The 15,622-nt window shown below is 38.5% G+C and overlaps 1 protein-coding gene, 1 long non-coding RNA gene and 1 other non-coding gene across 9 annotated transcripts in view; 1 reads left to right on the forward strand and 2 right to left on the reverse strand.

Annotated features, from left to right (window-relative positions):
- NR6A1 (nuclear receptor subfamily 6 group A member 1) overlaps positions 1–15,622 on the forward strand; it is a 244,616-nt gene that overhangs the window by 72,078 nt on the left and 156,916 nt on the right.
- The window catches only part of LOC104008008 (uncharacterized), a 40,191-nt gene that overhangs the window by 5,066 nt on the left and 19,503 nt on the right, over positions 1–15,622 (reverse strand). The gene's annotated exons all lie outside the window — the stretch shown is intronic.
- On the reverse strand, positions 1,020–1,129 carry MIR181A-2 (microRNA mir-181a-2). Its single transcript, NR_032031.1, has one exon. It is a non-coding gene; the product is annotated as a microRNA mir-181a-2 (primary transcript).

Raw genomic sequence — 15,622 nt, forward strand, 5'->3', positions numbered from 1 at the left:
CAGGTATCCATAACATTGACATTGGAGCTGGGAGGTTATTGCAGATGAGGAAGCTGTGGTTCAGAGAAGGAAGGAGTGCTTGGAGAACCTCACAGGTAGCACTGGGCCACACAGGCAGTGCTTGCATATTAGTACCTGTAAACCACAGCTGAGGGACCTGCTTTTCCTCTTTGTTTTGAACCAAGAAGTATGAGTGCTTTTTTGAGGTAAATTAGCAGATTATGTTGGAGTTTAATAATAAGAGCTTACATATATTGAGCATTTGCTGTGGGCTAGTAATGGTACAAAGCACCTTATATATTATCTCATTGAGTCTCAAAACTCCATGATAGGTACTCTTAGCCTCTGTTTTATATGTGAGAAAACTGAGACACTTGCTTAGGGGGTCAAACAACTAGTTAAGGGCTTGAGCCAAGATTCATCCCAGATCTGACTGACTCCAGGGCTAAGTTTTTGCTTGAATTTAGCGAACATTTAAATAAGCATATGTGGGGATATGTGGGCACTAGTAAGGCAATAGCTCATGCTCTAACTGGGATATCAAAAATTAACCATATTAACTATAATTCAAAGTGAAATGTGATAAGAACTGTCACAATTGGATAATTTTGTGCTATTTTTGCTTATTAAATCCTCCCCTTGCCCCTAATTAAAAATTTTGAGAGGATGTGGGAGAAATGGGAGTAATTATTTAACTGGATTTTATTCCAAAACAAAATACGTATTTTTAATAAATTTTTACTTGCTACGTCCTGTTTCTCACCAGAATGGTGCATATCTAGGAGACATGTAGGTACATTAGATATCATCATGGACCGCTCCTTACCTTGTTGAAATACTTTTTTTGTAAAAACAAACAAATAATAATAAAACACACAACAGAAAGCAAGAAACAGTGAGCAGTAGGAATAAAATTCACTGGACCACATTTGGGGGATTGCAGGACCATTTCTGGTGAACTCATGTGACATGTGAAGGTACAGCTTGCTCTTTTGCTTCAGGAAATGTAGTGTCGTCTGTAAGGACCCCAAGGTACAGTCAACGGTCAGTGGTTTTTTCAAATCCCAAACTCACCGACAGCGTTGAATGTTCCTTGGAGTCCTCTGAAGGCTGGCCTGATAGCCCTTCTTCATTCTCCCATCCACATCCCAAGAACCAGTGAGCAGTGAGACCACTGCTGATGGATGCTCTTACATTCCTCTCTGGGTTTCAAGTCGAGAGTATTTAAATTATAAAATCAATTTGTGTGCAGCAGAGAACTAATGAACTGTGGGATAGACTGTGCAGTAATTTGTACAAGCAGACTCGAATGTCTGAGAAAATGTCTTTGAATGGTATTATTTTGTGATTCTAAAAATGTAAAATACCTGATTTTGCAGTAGTATTATTAATTGTTAAAGAACAAGGGTAAGAAATTAACATATATTGGGGATCTGCTATATGCTAGGATTTGTATATTTTATCTCATTAAATTCTCAACAACCCACATTTTCCTGATGAAAAAATTTGAAGTGATTTGCCTAAAGTTACATTGCCAGGAGCCAAGGTTATAAGCCAGAATTTGAATACTGGACTTCATGTTTCCAGTGCTCACTCATCATACTGCTTCTCTTGTCTACTACAGAACTTACTGTTGATATCTAGGAGTAGACCCATCACTGCAGAGCCAAAGTCAAACATGTAAATTTCTTCTACTTGTTTGCCTATAATAATAGCAGGTAGGTCTATAGGTGAGGTCATAGGGGAAGATGAAAAACCTCGACCTCCATGATTGATGATCTCCTTTGCTGAGATCCTGCATTACTAAGTTACCACAGAGGTGTTAGTGATAGTCCACAAGCTATTTTCCATATTGAAAAAGCAAAAAATAAACCAAAAACCCACCACCTAATGTAAAGCTTGCATTTCTTCTTAGTTGAGAACACAGAGTGTAACTAAAATGTCAGATGTCATTTGTTCTGGCTGAAATGATACCAGTACATTATAGGACATAGTGGTTATTTTTGATTCTGTTGAATGTCTGTGATGAAAAATTTGAAAAATGAATTAATAATATGAATCTTCAGAATATGTGATTTACAATGGGACAGATCTAGGAATACTTAATAGGAAAAGGGCTTACAGAACTGCCTGCTGAATTGAAGTTAATCTCTAATTGGGGATAGTTATTACTATTTGCTTTAGGTTTAAATACTAAAGGCTGACTGGTCTCAAATTCATTTTTAAAGCAGCCAAATGGTACACGTTAAAAGAAAAAATATCAACCACTGAGATTTAGGTTTGAATGTGAACTGTTTACCTTCTACATCAGTTTAATTCACCCTCTATCAAAACTCTGCATTAGCCAGCTTTGTTGAGTTTTCAGTGTTATGACAGTAAATTGTATACACACAGAAAAAATCAGGCAACTGTAACTGTGTAATATGTTTAAAACTTTTTAATGGGTTTATTTTAAAAAGTCTTCCTCTTGGTCCAATAATATAAAGCGATGTCAAGCCTTATACTATTTGGATAAATATTTAGACTTTAAAAAAAATACTGATTTTGACTTCACCAAACCTTTAGATGCTTACAAAATATTATTCCTTAAATTCATAGCATTCTAAAAAGAATGCTTTTCACAGACTTGGAAAACTACAGAAAGGTAGGTTTCTGGAATGACATGGGGTGTTGCCCACTGTATTTGAAATAATTGTGTATCATGGCATAATGGCCTTCATCATCCTCATTCCTTTAAGTTCTTTAGTTTTTATCATCAAGCAAGTTTGAGCACACATTTGGGTTTTTTAAGTGAGTTTGGCTAAGGGGTTTATATACTCAGTGCAAGGATAAAGTCTAAGGGTTAAAAAAAGTTAAGGGTTAAATTAGTTAAGAGTGACCAGGCAGGGTGGCACATGTAATCCCAGCACTTTCGGAGGCTGAGGAGGGAGGATTCCTTAAGCCCAAGAGTTTGAGGTTACAGTGAGCTGTGATCCACCACTGCACTCCAGCCTGGGTGACAGAGTGAGAATCTGTCTCTTAAAAAAAAAAATTATAGGCTGACATTTAACAAGCCAATCCAACTATTTAACTCTTGATTTAGATTGGTTTTGAGTTTGTTAGAACTCACCATGCCATTCCTTCATTTCACATACCTCCTTTCTTTTCCAGAGAAACCACGAAATATTGGTGGTTTCCAATATTCCAGAGAAACCATGAAATATTGAAACCCACATGTCTCCAACATGGGGATGTAAATGTTTTCATAGTCTTCCTGGGACTTCTTGATATACTTGGAAGAAATAAGCATAAACTCAATAAAACAATGTATCTGGATGATTAGTAGCATGTTTGCTTCAGCAGCACATATACCAAAATTGAGTGATTAGTAGCTAATAGAAGAGGAGTCATCGTCTCAGGTGCCGTCTGCCTAGGCGTTTCCCAAGCACCATGCAGGAAGCATCACTATAAGTGTTTGGGGGTAATGCTGCTAGCCTTCAGGATAAATTCTTAAGTTATGAAGATAACAACAGCATGTCAGTGTGAATTCATGTTTCTTTTTGCCAAACTGTGCTAGTTTTCTGATTCATCCTTTTACTGATTCGGCAGTAGAATCCTAGGGATTGTTTTTCCTGTATATAAAACCCTTGCCATCCTGGAGCCCACTATCTGACTAGGGAGCTACACGTAAGTATAACTGATGACAAAGAGGATGCCTGGTGGATTGGTGTGAACTATATTAAGGGAGAACAGAGAAAAGAGGGGTTAATTCTGCCTACAAATGCCAGGAAAGGTATATCTAAGTAGGTTAACCTGGTTTGAGCTTTAAAAGGTTAGTTGAATTTTTACTAGCCAGAGAAAGGGGGCTAATTCCAATGGAAAACCATGCACAGGAAATCTTAGAGGCAGAAATGTTTAGGTAATGGTGAGTAGTGAGATTAACGTCTCAGAGTGTCAGTTAACTCATCTTTAAAATGTGAGACAAATAGCACTTGCCCTTCCTGCACACACAGCCATGAAAATCCAATAAGGTTATGTATCTGAAAAAGCATGCAAATGTAATTGCTTCTCTTGTCTCCCATTGCTTTTGTTTCATATGTGCGAGAATAGAATAAATGAAATACCTTATTATAATAAACTTTTCCAAATTGGATGATTCTTTGGCCTTCTTGCTTTTTTCCCTTTAAAATGACCATAGTTAAAAAATTTCATGTATTAAATGTTTGGAGAAGCAGTATTTACAGCATAGTAAAGAGCAGATTTTGGAGCCAGAATCGTGACTTTGAATTTTACTAGCTATGTGATCTTTGACAAATTACTTAACCTCTCCATTTCTTTGCTTCCTTATCTATAAAATGGAGATTTATATGTTATTTTAAAGGTATTTAAGTTGTTAAAATAATTTACAACTATTATTTCTATGTTAATAAATAAAATTGCTTGTTTTCCCCAGTATTTGGCTTCCAGGCCATATATGCTAATAAAAAACCTGTTCTTTTATAGTTAAAACAGTCTCTGACTAGCTGTTGTATTGTATGTTTACATATATGTGTTTTAAGGACATATTTGGAATTAATGCTCTACCACTTTTTTGGTAAGGTTTTCATTTCCCATAACGTTTTAGTTTCCTGAGTCTATAAAATGAGAATATTAGTACCTTCTTCATTGATTGTGAGGATTAAATTAGATAACATTATTTAAAACTCTCCCTATCTAATTAAATTAGATGATAATATTTAAAAATCCGCTATGGATTCTCTCCCTAAATACATGTACATAAACACATTTTGAAAGCAGTTTCAATTATGGAATCCAAGAACTCATTTATCACCTCCTTGGTGGGTTTGTCTGTGAACTTCAGATTAAGAAATTCTGACCATAGCTATAGAGCAGGATTTCTCAATCTAGTCTTGTCACTGATACAATGTTGCTTTTTTTGGAAGCTTTGATCTCCATCTTGTTACGAGTGGCTACTTGGCCAGTAGCAGTGAATACTCTTGCCATCACCTTTCCCTGAAGCATAATGTATAACCCAGTAGCAATGGTTCCAGGAAAAGTAATTATTTAGACTTCACCAAGTTCTGTACTAATTGCAGATACCAACCATTAATTGGTAACTCTGTGCTTACACAATTATAGTAGTCCCTCATTATATGCGTTTTCGCTTTCTGTGGTTTCAGTTACTTTCAAAAATAGATGAGTATGGTACAATAAGATATTCTGAGAGAGAGACCACATTCACATAACTTTTTTTTTTTTTTTTTAAAGACAGGGTCTCTTGCTGTGTTGCCCAGGCTGAAGTGCAGTGGTGCAGTCACAGCTCACTGTATCCTGAAACTCCTGGGCTCAAGTAATCCTCCCGCCTCAGCCTCCTGAGTAGCTAGAACTGCAGGTGCATGCCACCATGCCTGGCTGATTTAGAAATTTTTTTTTGTACAGACAGGGTCTCACTATGTTCCCCAGGCTGGTCTCAAACTCCATGCCTCAAACAGTCCTCCCACCTAGGCCTCCCAAAGTGGCGAGATTCCAGGCATGAGCCACTGTGCCCAGCCAACTTATACCATATTGTTTTAATTGTTCCATTTTATTATCAGTTATTGTTACTGTCTTACTGTGCCTAATTTATAAATTAAACTTTACCATAGGTATGTATGTATAGGCAGAAACATAATATATATGGAGTTGTGTACTATTCGAAGTTTCAGGCGTCTGCTGGGAGTCTTAGAACAGATCCTCTTGTAAAAGAAATTGTCAAATGAGAAGTTATACAAATATTTGAATGCATTTAGCTATCTTATTTTGCAAGTTTCCCATCTGCCCCCACTTTCCCAGCAACCATTTGGTTTGCATCTGATCCCAGCACTTTGACTACTAATTCTGGTTTTAAGTTAGGCCAAAATAATGTGTTGTTTTAAGGTACTGGTCATAAAGGAGCCTGCTGAATCTAGAGTGTTTACTTGAGTGTTAGGAAGGAGAAAAAAAGAGAATCTCAAAGGTTAAGTTGTATATGGGATAATGGTCATTCTTATATTTAGTCTGCCTAAGATTTTACCAAGGAGTTGAGAGGTAGAATTAGAAATTTAAACTCAGTAGCTTGGAACATTTTAAAATTTTACATGGCAACTTTATATCAGGTTACTTTAGCTGTTTGGGATGTTGGGGGCATGGTGGCTGATGTATAATGCCAGCACTTTGGGAGATGAGATAGGGGTATCACTTGAGGCCAGGAGTTTGAGACCAGCCTGGGCAACATAGCAAGACCTTGTCTCTACCAAAGAGTAAATAAATAAATAAATAAATAAATAAATAAATAAATAAATAAATAGCTGGCTGTGGTGGCACGTGCCTGTAGTCCCAGCTATTTAGGAGGCTGAGGTGGAGGATTGCTTGAGTTCAGGAGTTTGAGGCTACAGTGAGCTCTAATTGTGCCGCCACTTCACTCTAGCCTGAGTGACAGAGTGTGACCTGACCTGATCTCTTAAAAGGAAAGAAAAAAAAAAAAAAAGGATGTGGACAGGCCAAGTAACTGAGATAGCAAATTGGCCTAGTGCTAGGGCAGTATTTCTCTTCAAATGGGACACATACTTCAAAGCCTTTCAAAATATCTTGGCCTGGCACAGTGGCTCATGCCTGTAATCCCAGCACTTTAGGTGGCCGAGGAGGGAGGTATTGCTTGAGCCCAGGATTTCAAGACCAGCCTGGGCAACATGGCAAGAACCCCATCTCTACAAAAAATAAAAAATTAGCTGAGCGTGGCGGTGTGTGCCTGTGGCTCCAGCTACTCAGGAGGCTGAGGCAGGAGGATCAGTTGAACCCAGGAGGTTGAGGCTGCAGTCAGCCGTGTTTGTGCCACTGCACTCCAGCCTGGGGAACACAGAGTGACCCTGTCACAAAAAAAAAAAAAAAAAAAAAAGACTTTTAAAGAAGCACATCATTTCTCCATCCCCTCGTTGCAGTGACTTCACATGTTTGAGGTATTACTATTTTAGATTATTTTGCAAACCCACAGGAAGCAGGACTCGTTTTTTTTCATGGTAAATCAGGATATTTGTAATCAGTGAAAAACTCTTCTGAGTTACTCTACCAGCGATTATTGTTCAAGTTAAGCTGAAATAATAAGTTGGGAATATAAAGCTGTAAAAGCAATAGGAACCAAAATCATGCAGTAGGTGATATTCATGGAAATTGAAGAATGAACTGGAGAGAATCTTGGTTTGTATTGTAGTGTGTGAAAAGTGTTGGCCCAGATTTTAAAAGTTCTTTAAAGCCAATAGGCGTGTGTTTTGCAACAACCAGTTAATGAAATAAACAAGAACAGTTACCAAAGAACTCAATCTTTCCTTTTTTACAATTATGAAGCGCAGATGATGTATCAGTGATATAAGACTATTTCTTCCTCTGACTTATTTTTGTTTATTGGGTTAATTTTAATCTTATAGTAATTTATACTTTAAAAACTTGAGCTCTGTTCTTAGAAAGTTTATTATTGCCTCAGGTAGAGTATAGATTTGTGTTAAGGCTTTGTAAGTTATTGGTAAGTAGACATATTCATTTCATAACTATTCTGAGTTATAACAGGGAAAATGCTTTTTAATGTTGCCTTTCTTGGTTATTTCCAGCAGATAGTTGAGTTTTTCCAAAATATGATGTCTTAAAACTTTTATTTAAAAATGTGTGTTCTGTAGAAAAGCTATGCTTAGATCTACCTCATACTTTCATAAATGAAATAATACTGTACTAGTTTGGGCAAACTATTGATACTTGGTTTATTGTTTTTGGACTTAGCTCTCCATTGCTAACCTGAAATTGACAATGCCGACGTTTGAGTGGGAATGCTAATCATGAATGGGGAAAAAATTCTGGGTTGAATAAATAGAAAATAAGTTTCAACCTACAATTTTATAACTTTCAGACTATCAGGAGTGTTAGAGGTCATTTAGTCTCATGGTTTCCAAACCTGACTTTGCATCAGAATTAAAAGTGTAGGCTGGGCACAGTGGCTTACACCTGTAATCTCAGTACTTTGGGAGTCCACAGCGAGAGGATCACTTGGGCCCAGGAGTTTGAGACCAGCCAGGGCAACATAAGGAGACCCCATCTCTACTAAAAATTGAAAAAATTAGCCCGGCATTGTGATGTCTGCCAGTAGTTCTAGCTACATAGGAGGCTGAGGTGGCAATATTGGCTTGAGCCCAAGACTTGGTCAAGGCTGCAGTGAGCCGTGCTTGTGCAACTGCACTCCAGCCTGGGCGACGGAGTGAGACCCTGTCTCCCCCAACTCCTCCCAGAAAAAGTGGTAGCGATGGGAAATGTAGCCTGCTAAAAGTGCAGATTCCTAGGCATCATCCCAGACTTAGTAAATCAGCTTTTCTAGGAGTAAATTCTGTATTTTTCAAAAGCGTTCATATTATTCTGGTGCAGTAATTTAAAAAGTGGACATTTGGGAATCTCTTATTTAGGCTAAATATCTTAATTTAACAGATGAAGAAACAGATTTAGAAGGGAAATGAAGATTCTAAGTCACACAGCAGGGTCAGAATTGAAATCTTTGACTACATGTATGTGTGTTTATCATAATTATACCACTCTGTCTCTTCATCATGAAAAATTTTTTTTTTTGCAGAAGTTTCCTATTGGCCATCTGCAAGATAGATGATAGCCTTCAAGTCAAAATCTGCCTGATGAGTCAAACATCTTAGCCTCAGGGATGCACCCAAAACTATTGTAAATGGACCATTGACTTGGATTTGGGAGGCTTTCCTGAAGCATTTAACTAAGTAAGCAGTACTGAGTGGTGTTGGGTTAAAATCCGTCCATGGTATGAAATGAGAAATAGCTGTAAAGTGATCTAAACTCTGTGATGGTCCTCCAGGGTCTGACATTTATCAGCTGCTGCTACACTTTACCGCTTTTCTTTAATCAAAGATGACTACCACTGGATGGAAGAGGCTCGAGGAACCCCTGGCTGCTCTCTGGGGAGGAATTTATTTTAATTGCCAGTGAGAAGGTAGGAATGATTTTAATAAAGATCAAGAACCTCCTAATCCACTTCAGCTTGGGCTCCTGGCCAAGTGTCCATCCTCAGGAGAGAGTTGGTGTCAGCTGCTGCCTTGTGTCTTGAAGGTATTTCAGAAAAGCCAAAGGCATTACAGAAGCCTTTCCTGAGTTGACAGGCAAGAGTGGCACCAGGAATCAAGGGCTGACACATGTCATCAGCCTGGAAAAAGTGGAGCTTGGACACTAATGATGGCTCTTGTGAACACTCAGTGTGATAAAGCCAAGAGGACTTGGCTTGGGGTTTAGTTTGCATAGGCAGGGAGTTAGAGCTTAGAGAACACCTGCCAAGAGTTTTCACTGTCCCGGCTGTTGGTGATGCATCCTTCATCCTTGACTTCTGTCACTCCTTTTTAGTGGGTGATGGTAGAGATGCTGGATGGGTAAGGAAGAGAGGCAGCTTGGTCATACCTAGCACATCTCCCTATTTGCTTGTTTTCTTGCTGTTGTCTGTGTAGAACTAAATTTGTATGGCGATACTTGAGGCTAGTGTTTTGTTCTGTCTATATTTGAAGGCACACTGGGCAAGAGTCACAGGTGCTCTATTTCCAAAAATGCCATTTTGCTAGTATCCACACAAATGTTTTGATTGGCAGTTGTGAGACTTTTTTGCTAATACATCTATTAGAAGTATTGTTTTCAAATCCTGGTTCTGCCATTTAGTAGCCGTGTGACTTTTGGCAAGTGGTTTAACCTCAGGTTTTCATCTGTAAAATGAAAGTTAGTAAGTAATTGTATTTATTTATTTTTTTTATTTTTGAGATGGAGTTTCACTCTTGTTGCCCAAGCTGGAGTGCAATGGTGCGATCTTGGCTCACTGCAACCTCCACCTCCTGGGTTCAAGTGATTCTCCTGCCTCAGCCTCCTGAGTAGTTGGAATTACAGGTGGTGCTACCATGCCCAGATAATTTTTGTATCTTTAGTAGAGATGGGATTTCACCATGTTGACCAGGCTGGTCTTGAACTCCTGACCTCAGGTGATCCACCTGCCTTGGCCTCCCAAAGTGCTGGGATTACAGGCATGAGCCACCACACCCGGCAGCAATTGTATTTATATCAGAGTGGTGAGAATTAAGTGAGAGCAGGAATGAAAAACACCTGGCATATAATATTCAAATTTGTTACTATTATTGTAATTACTTGACCAAACTTCCAGCTTACTGTAAAGAATGGAACGAGGGGTTTCTAAATTATCATCTTAGTAAGCAGAGGAATTGTGGTGTAGAAAGAACATAAAATTGAAGTCAGGAGATCCAAATTCAAGTCTTGTTTTGTCTTGTCTTTTCCTTTTCCTTTTCCTTTTCCCTTTCCCTTCCTTTCTTTTCTTTTCTGTCTTGGAGGGTCTCACTCTATGCCCCAGGCTGGAGTGCAGTGGCGTGATCCCAGCTCACTGCAGCCTCAACCTCCTGAGCTCAAGTGATCCTCCCACCTCAGCTTCCCAAGTTACTGGGATCGCAAGTATGTACCACCATGTCTAATTTTTAAATTTTTTGCAGAGATAGGGTCTCATTGTGTTGCCTAGGCTGGTCTTGAGCTCCTGGACTCAAGCGATCCTCCCACCTTAGCTTCCCAGAATGCTGGGATTACAGGCGTGAGCCACCGTGCCAGTCCTTGGATTCAAGTCTTGACTGTGCTATATGTTACTTCAATTTCCATACTTTTTCATAAAAAATTATACCAGCCCAAACCAAACAGAATCAGGACCCCTAAGATCTCTTGCCAAACAAAGAAAGAATCATTGTCCATAGAGCAATGTTTTTCAAACTTTCTGGTCCCAGTGACCCCCTTACATTCATAAAAATCATTGAGATTCCCAAGAGCTTTTATTTATATGGGCTATAGCTACTTTCTAGAAATTAAACAGAGAAACTTAAAAGTATTTTAATTCATTTAAAGATTAAATAAAAATGATAAACCATTATATAGTAACATAAGTAACATTTTAAAATAAAGCTGTAAAAATAGCTATTTTTTAAAAAATTGGTGAGAAGAATGACATTGTTTTACATTTTTGCAGATCTCTTTAATGTCTGACTTCATAAAGGATAGCTGAATTCTCATATCTGCATGTATCTGTTACAATATACTGTTTGGGTTAAAGTATATGAAGAAATTCTGGTTTTACGTAAATATATAAAAGATTTTTTAATAGTTCAGACAATTTTGCATATTCTTCTTTTGATACCGTACTAGATCTTAATACTTGGTAGTTTTAAGGTTAGTTGCGGCCAGGCGCGATGGCTGATGCCTGTATTCCCAGCACTTTGGGAGGCCGAGGTGGGTGGATCATCTGAGGTCAGGAGTTCGAGACCAGCCTGGCCGACATGGTGAAACCCTGTCTCTACTAAAAATACAAAAAGAAAAAATTAGCCGGGCATGGTGGTGGGTGCCTGTAGTCCCAGCTACTCGGGAGGCTGAGGCAGGAGAATCGCTTGAACCAAGGAGGTGGAGGTTGCAGTGAGCCAAGATCATGTCATTGCACTCCAGCCTGGGCGACAAGAGCAAAACTCCCTCTCAAAACAAAACAAAAAACAAAACAAAACAAAAAAACAAAGGTTAGTTGCGGTATGGAATCAGAAACTGTATCAATGAACTTTTCATACTCTATTTTATTAAAATTCATTTGTCTATCTTGCATTTTTCATGGATCTTTTACCCAAGCATGATTTTGTGACATCATACATTGGTCATTTGGAAAATACTTGTTCACTGAGTTATGCGGATTTTCTAAATATTGACACATTTCATAATATCAAAAAATTAAGTTTGTAAATATCATTGAACTCATCAGATACATCTTTAAATATTTGGAACCTGTGAAGCTCACAGTGACAGATAAAAATATCCCAAAATTCTAATTTTGGCTTAAAAGCTCAAATGTTGGGCTGAGTGTGGTGGCTCACGCCTGTAATCCCAGCACTTTGGGAGACCGAGGTGGGCAGATCACGAGGTCAGTAGTTCAAGACCAGCCTGACCAACATGACGAAAACCTGTCTCTACTAAAAATACAAAAATTAGCTAGGTGTGGTGGCATGCACCTGTAGTCCCAGCTACTCAGGAGGCTGAGGCAGGAGAATCGCCTGAACCCGGAAGGTGGAGGTTGCAGTGAGCCGAGACCATACCATTGCACTCCAGCCTGGGTGACAGAGTGAGACTCCATCTCAAAAAAAAAAAAAAAAAAAGCTCAAATGTTATCATTGGCAACAAATACTGTCACTTGTTTTCCTTGAAGTGACATACTCACTTTGTTCATTTTCAAGAAAATATCCATCAGATACCCAAGTGTGAATAACCACAATTTGTTTAGTAAGTAAAATGATAGTCAATGAAAAAAATGGGCTAGTTCAGCTTACAACGTAACAATAACTCCAGTGCTGCTTCTTGAAGCAGCCAGTGTGCAGAAGTGCTTTATGTGTACCTACTGTTTTGTCACACAGAATATTTTAAAAGATGTTTGCTCAGGGTCAAGATTGAATAAAATCACTAAATCTTACTGCTTCATCAAGGACATTATTAAGTTAAAATGGCTTTCCCTCCTTTTTTCTGTAGTGTGTGACAGTGACAAATACAGTGACTACTGGTACATTTTGGTGCCACTACTAAATTACTGCCAAGGGCAGCAGTTTAACCCAGCATTGACTTTGTACCATCATTACAAATGTCAACATAGTGAAAAAGGCAAATAATGTCTTAGAGTTAGTATAGAAATAGTTTTGACTTTTCAGACTCCCAGGAAGAGTCTGGGAGACATATGTGGGCCATACTTTGAGAACCACTGCTTTGGAGTTCATATGTTAGGAAACTCTAGGCAAATGGTGGGAAACTCTCGTAGTCCCTTCAGAGCTAACATTTAGGGCTGCAGTGGGCTATAGCAGAGGAGACAAACCGTGTATTATTTTGGCATCCCCCTGGAGCTTTACCATAGTACTTAAGGGCTCGTTTGCACAGTGGAGCTCAATAAAGGTTGATCTATCAATGCTTATTGCCTAAATATTTAGCGACTTCATTTTTCCTCTGTACTTTGTACACTCCATTTTTTTGTGTGTGTGTTCACACTGTAAACACTGTGTATTTTCTGAGTCTCACTGATCCCTCTGCTCAAGGTTATCTTTTTATAATTAAGTCAGTTCAGTTTATTTAATAGATATTGATTGGACAATATTGTTACTATGTGGGTTTTATTCTGATTGTGGGGGAATAAGAAGTAAATCACATGGCATTTGCTTTTTTATGGTTTTGGGAAAATGAGCAGTTATACAGCATGCCAAACAGTGTCCAGATGCAGAGGTTAATACTGCCTGGTGCAGGGTTCAGCATTTAGTAGCTATTTGTAAGAAATAGCTCCTTTTTTGGAACATTCTTTCAATGTCACACATCACGATTTACATATACATACATAAACACACACACACACATATATATATACATACACACAGACACATAAACACATTTGACTATATGTATAATTACATATAATGTATAACTCATAATTTCCTTTTGAGATATAAATAATCACCCTATAATCTTGTCTGTTTTGGAAGTTGCAATAGGCATCCATAATTTTGTTGGGTGTTAGGTCTTTTTTTAAACTCTTACTTTTTTTTTTTTTTCTCTTTGAGATGGAACCTCTCTCCGTTGTCCAGGCTGGAGTGCAGTGGTATGAGCTTGGCTCACTGCAACCACCACCTCCCTGGTTCAAGCTATCCTCCTACCTTAGCCACCCATGAAGCTGAGATTAAAGGCATTCGCCACCATGACCGGCTAATTTTTTTTTTTGTATTTTTAGTAGAGATGGGGTTTTACCATGTTGGCCAGGCTGGTCTCGAACTCCTGACCTTAAGTGATCCACTGCCTTGGCCTCTCAAAGTGCTGGAATTACAGGCATCAGCCACTGTGCCCAGCCTTTTTTCAAACTCTTAAGATTTGAAAAGCAATGAAAAATGCTTTTGTTTATACTGCTAATGTTATACTGCAAGCAATTGTGTCATTGTTAAATAGTACCCTCTTTGGCTCCCTACGGATGGTTTTATGACAAGATAATCAGGGGGCAGGTGCGGACCTGCTGAGTTGAGTTGATACTACATTTAGTTTTTAGATTAAGGCAGATAGAAAAAGTTGTACAGGTCTAGCTTGCTAGTCGTTTTAACATAGGAAGTAGTCAGTTTACAGCTTAACAAATCAGTTTGGAGAACAAAGCATCCATAAGATGTCAGTCACAATATAGCCAGTAATTGGCAGGTGATTATCGATGTCTCCAAAATGAACACTGATCAGAAGCAACCAGTTATGAAAATTGCTCTATTTTTGTACAGTCTCTGTGAGATTAACTTCAAGAGTAACATGTATATATAAGGAACTAACTATAAATACCTAGCTCGTATCTTGAATGGGAACTTGAGGTGAGGATAGAGGACAGAGAATTGTAAGTTCTTTATAAGCCACATGCAAAATGGGGGCCTTTTCTTTTATTTTTAGAGACAGGGGTCTTGCTGTGTTGCTTAGGCTAGTTTCTAAGCAATCCTCCTACCTCAGCCTCCTGAGTAGCTGGGATTATAGGCACGAACCACCGGGGCCAGCTGCTTTTCTTCCTAGAATGCCCTCAGCATAACTTTTTTGCTTCTAGAAAGTTATTAGGACTGGGTCGCTCCCTTTTGGGGTTTTCTTACTACTTTGTTAAAATTTTATTTCCTGAGTGAGGTCTTAACTAGGCCATATGAAAGCAAACCGATTAAAAGAATTTATCCAAACATCCCCTTTGTAACTCGTCCAGGGATATTCAATTATATAAATGAACTAGAGAGAGTTTGACTGTTAGAAGCAGATCCTTATTTGTGCTGCTCCAGGATTTGGAAGTGAGGGGAGGGGGAGCATTTCTCTCAAGTCATAACTTAGTCCAGGTAAGTCTGAGAAGGTGAGGTAAGAACAGTGACAGCCTTTCTTTGTATTATCTTAGTAAATGCTTCCAACAACCTTTCTGATAAGGTGGTGGTTATTGCATTTGTTATTACACTTACATCTTCTGTCTCACTCCATTGTTCTCCAGTTGTCCCCAGAAGTGCTTGGTTTGCATGAGCATATCAACAGTGGTGCACATTGCTAAATATGTCACATCAGCTAGGTTGTGTCATTTGATTGAAATACTAAGTTCTACAGTTAATGAAGGGTGATGATATGTACATTATGCAGACTTAGGACGTTACTCCAAGAGAAAGTGGTGATTAGGGTTCTCTTTTAATTTGTATGTATATACTGGGGCTAAGACGGTATAGGAATCTAGCTCTTTTAGGAAGGTTGTCAGCCTCTAGGCATGGGAGCATGGCCTTAAGATGGTTGTGAACTTTAAGGAAAATGCAATTGGAATGGGATTTACTCAGATACCTACTGACAGCCAATAAAAACATTTAGGTTTAAATATTCAGCCAAATATTCTCTCAAAACTGATTTAGAAATCTATACTCATTACAGGCTTTTTTCAAGAAACAGTCTAGTGTATTTTCTTTAGGATTTGTTTAAGTCAAAATGAATTCCGTGTTTCCCTTTGTTCTCTTTTACGGTAGCATTCTCAGTCTTCTGTCCCTTTAAAAATGTT

The sequence above is a fragment of the Pan troglodytes genome, chromosome 11 (assembly GCF_028858775.2).
Source record: "Pan troglodytes isolate AG18354 chromosome 11, NHGRI_mPanTro3-v2.0_pri, whole genome shotgun sequence".
Lineage (NCBI taxonomy): Eukaryota > Metazoa > Chordata > Mammalia > Primates > Hominidae > Pan > Pan troglodytes.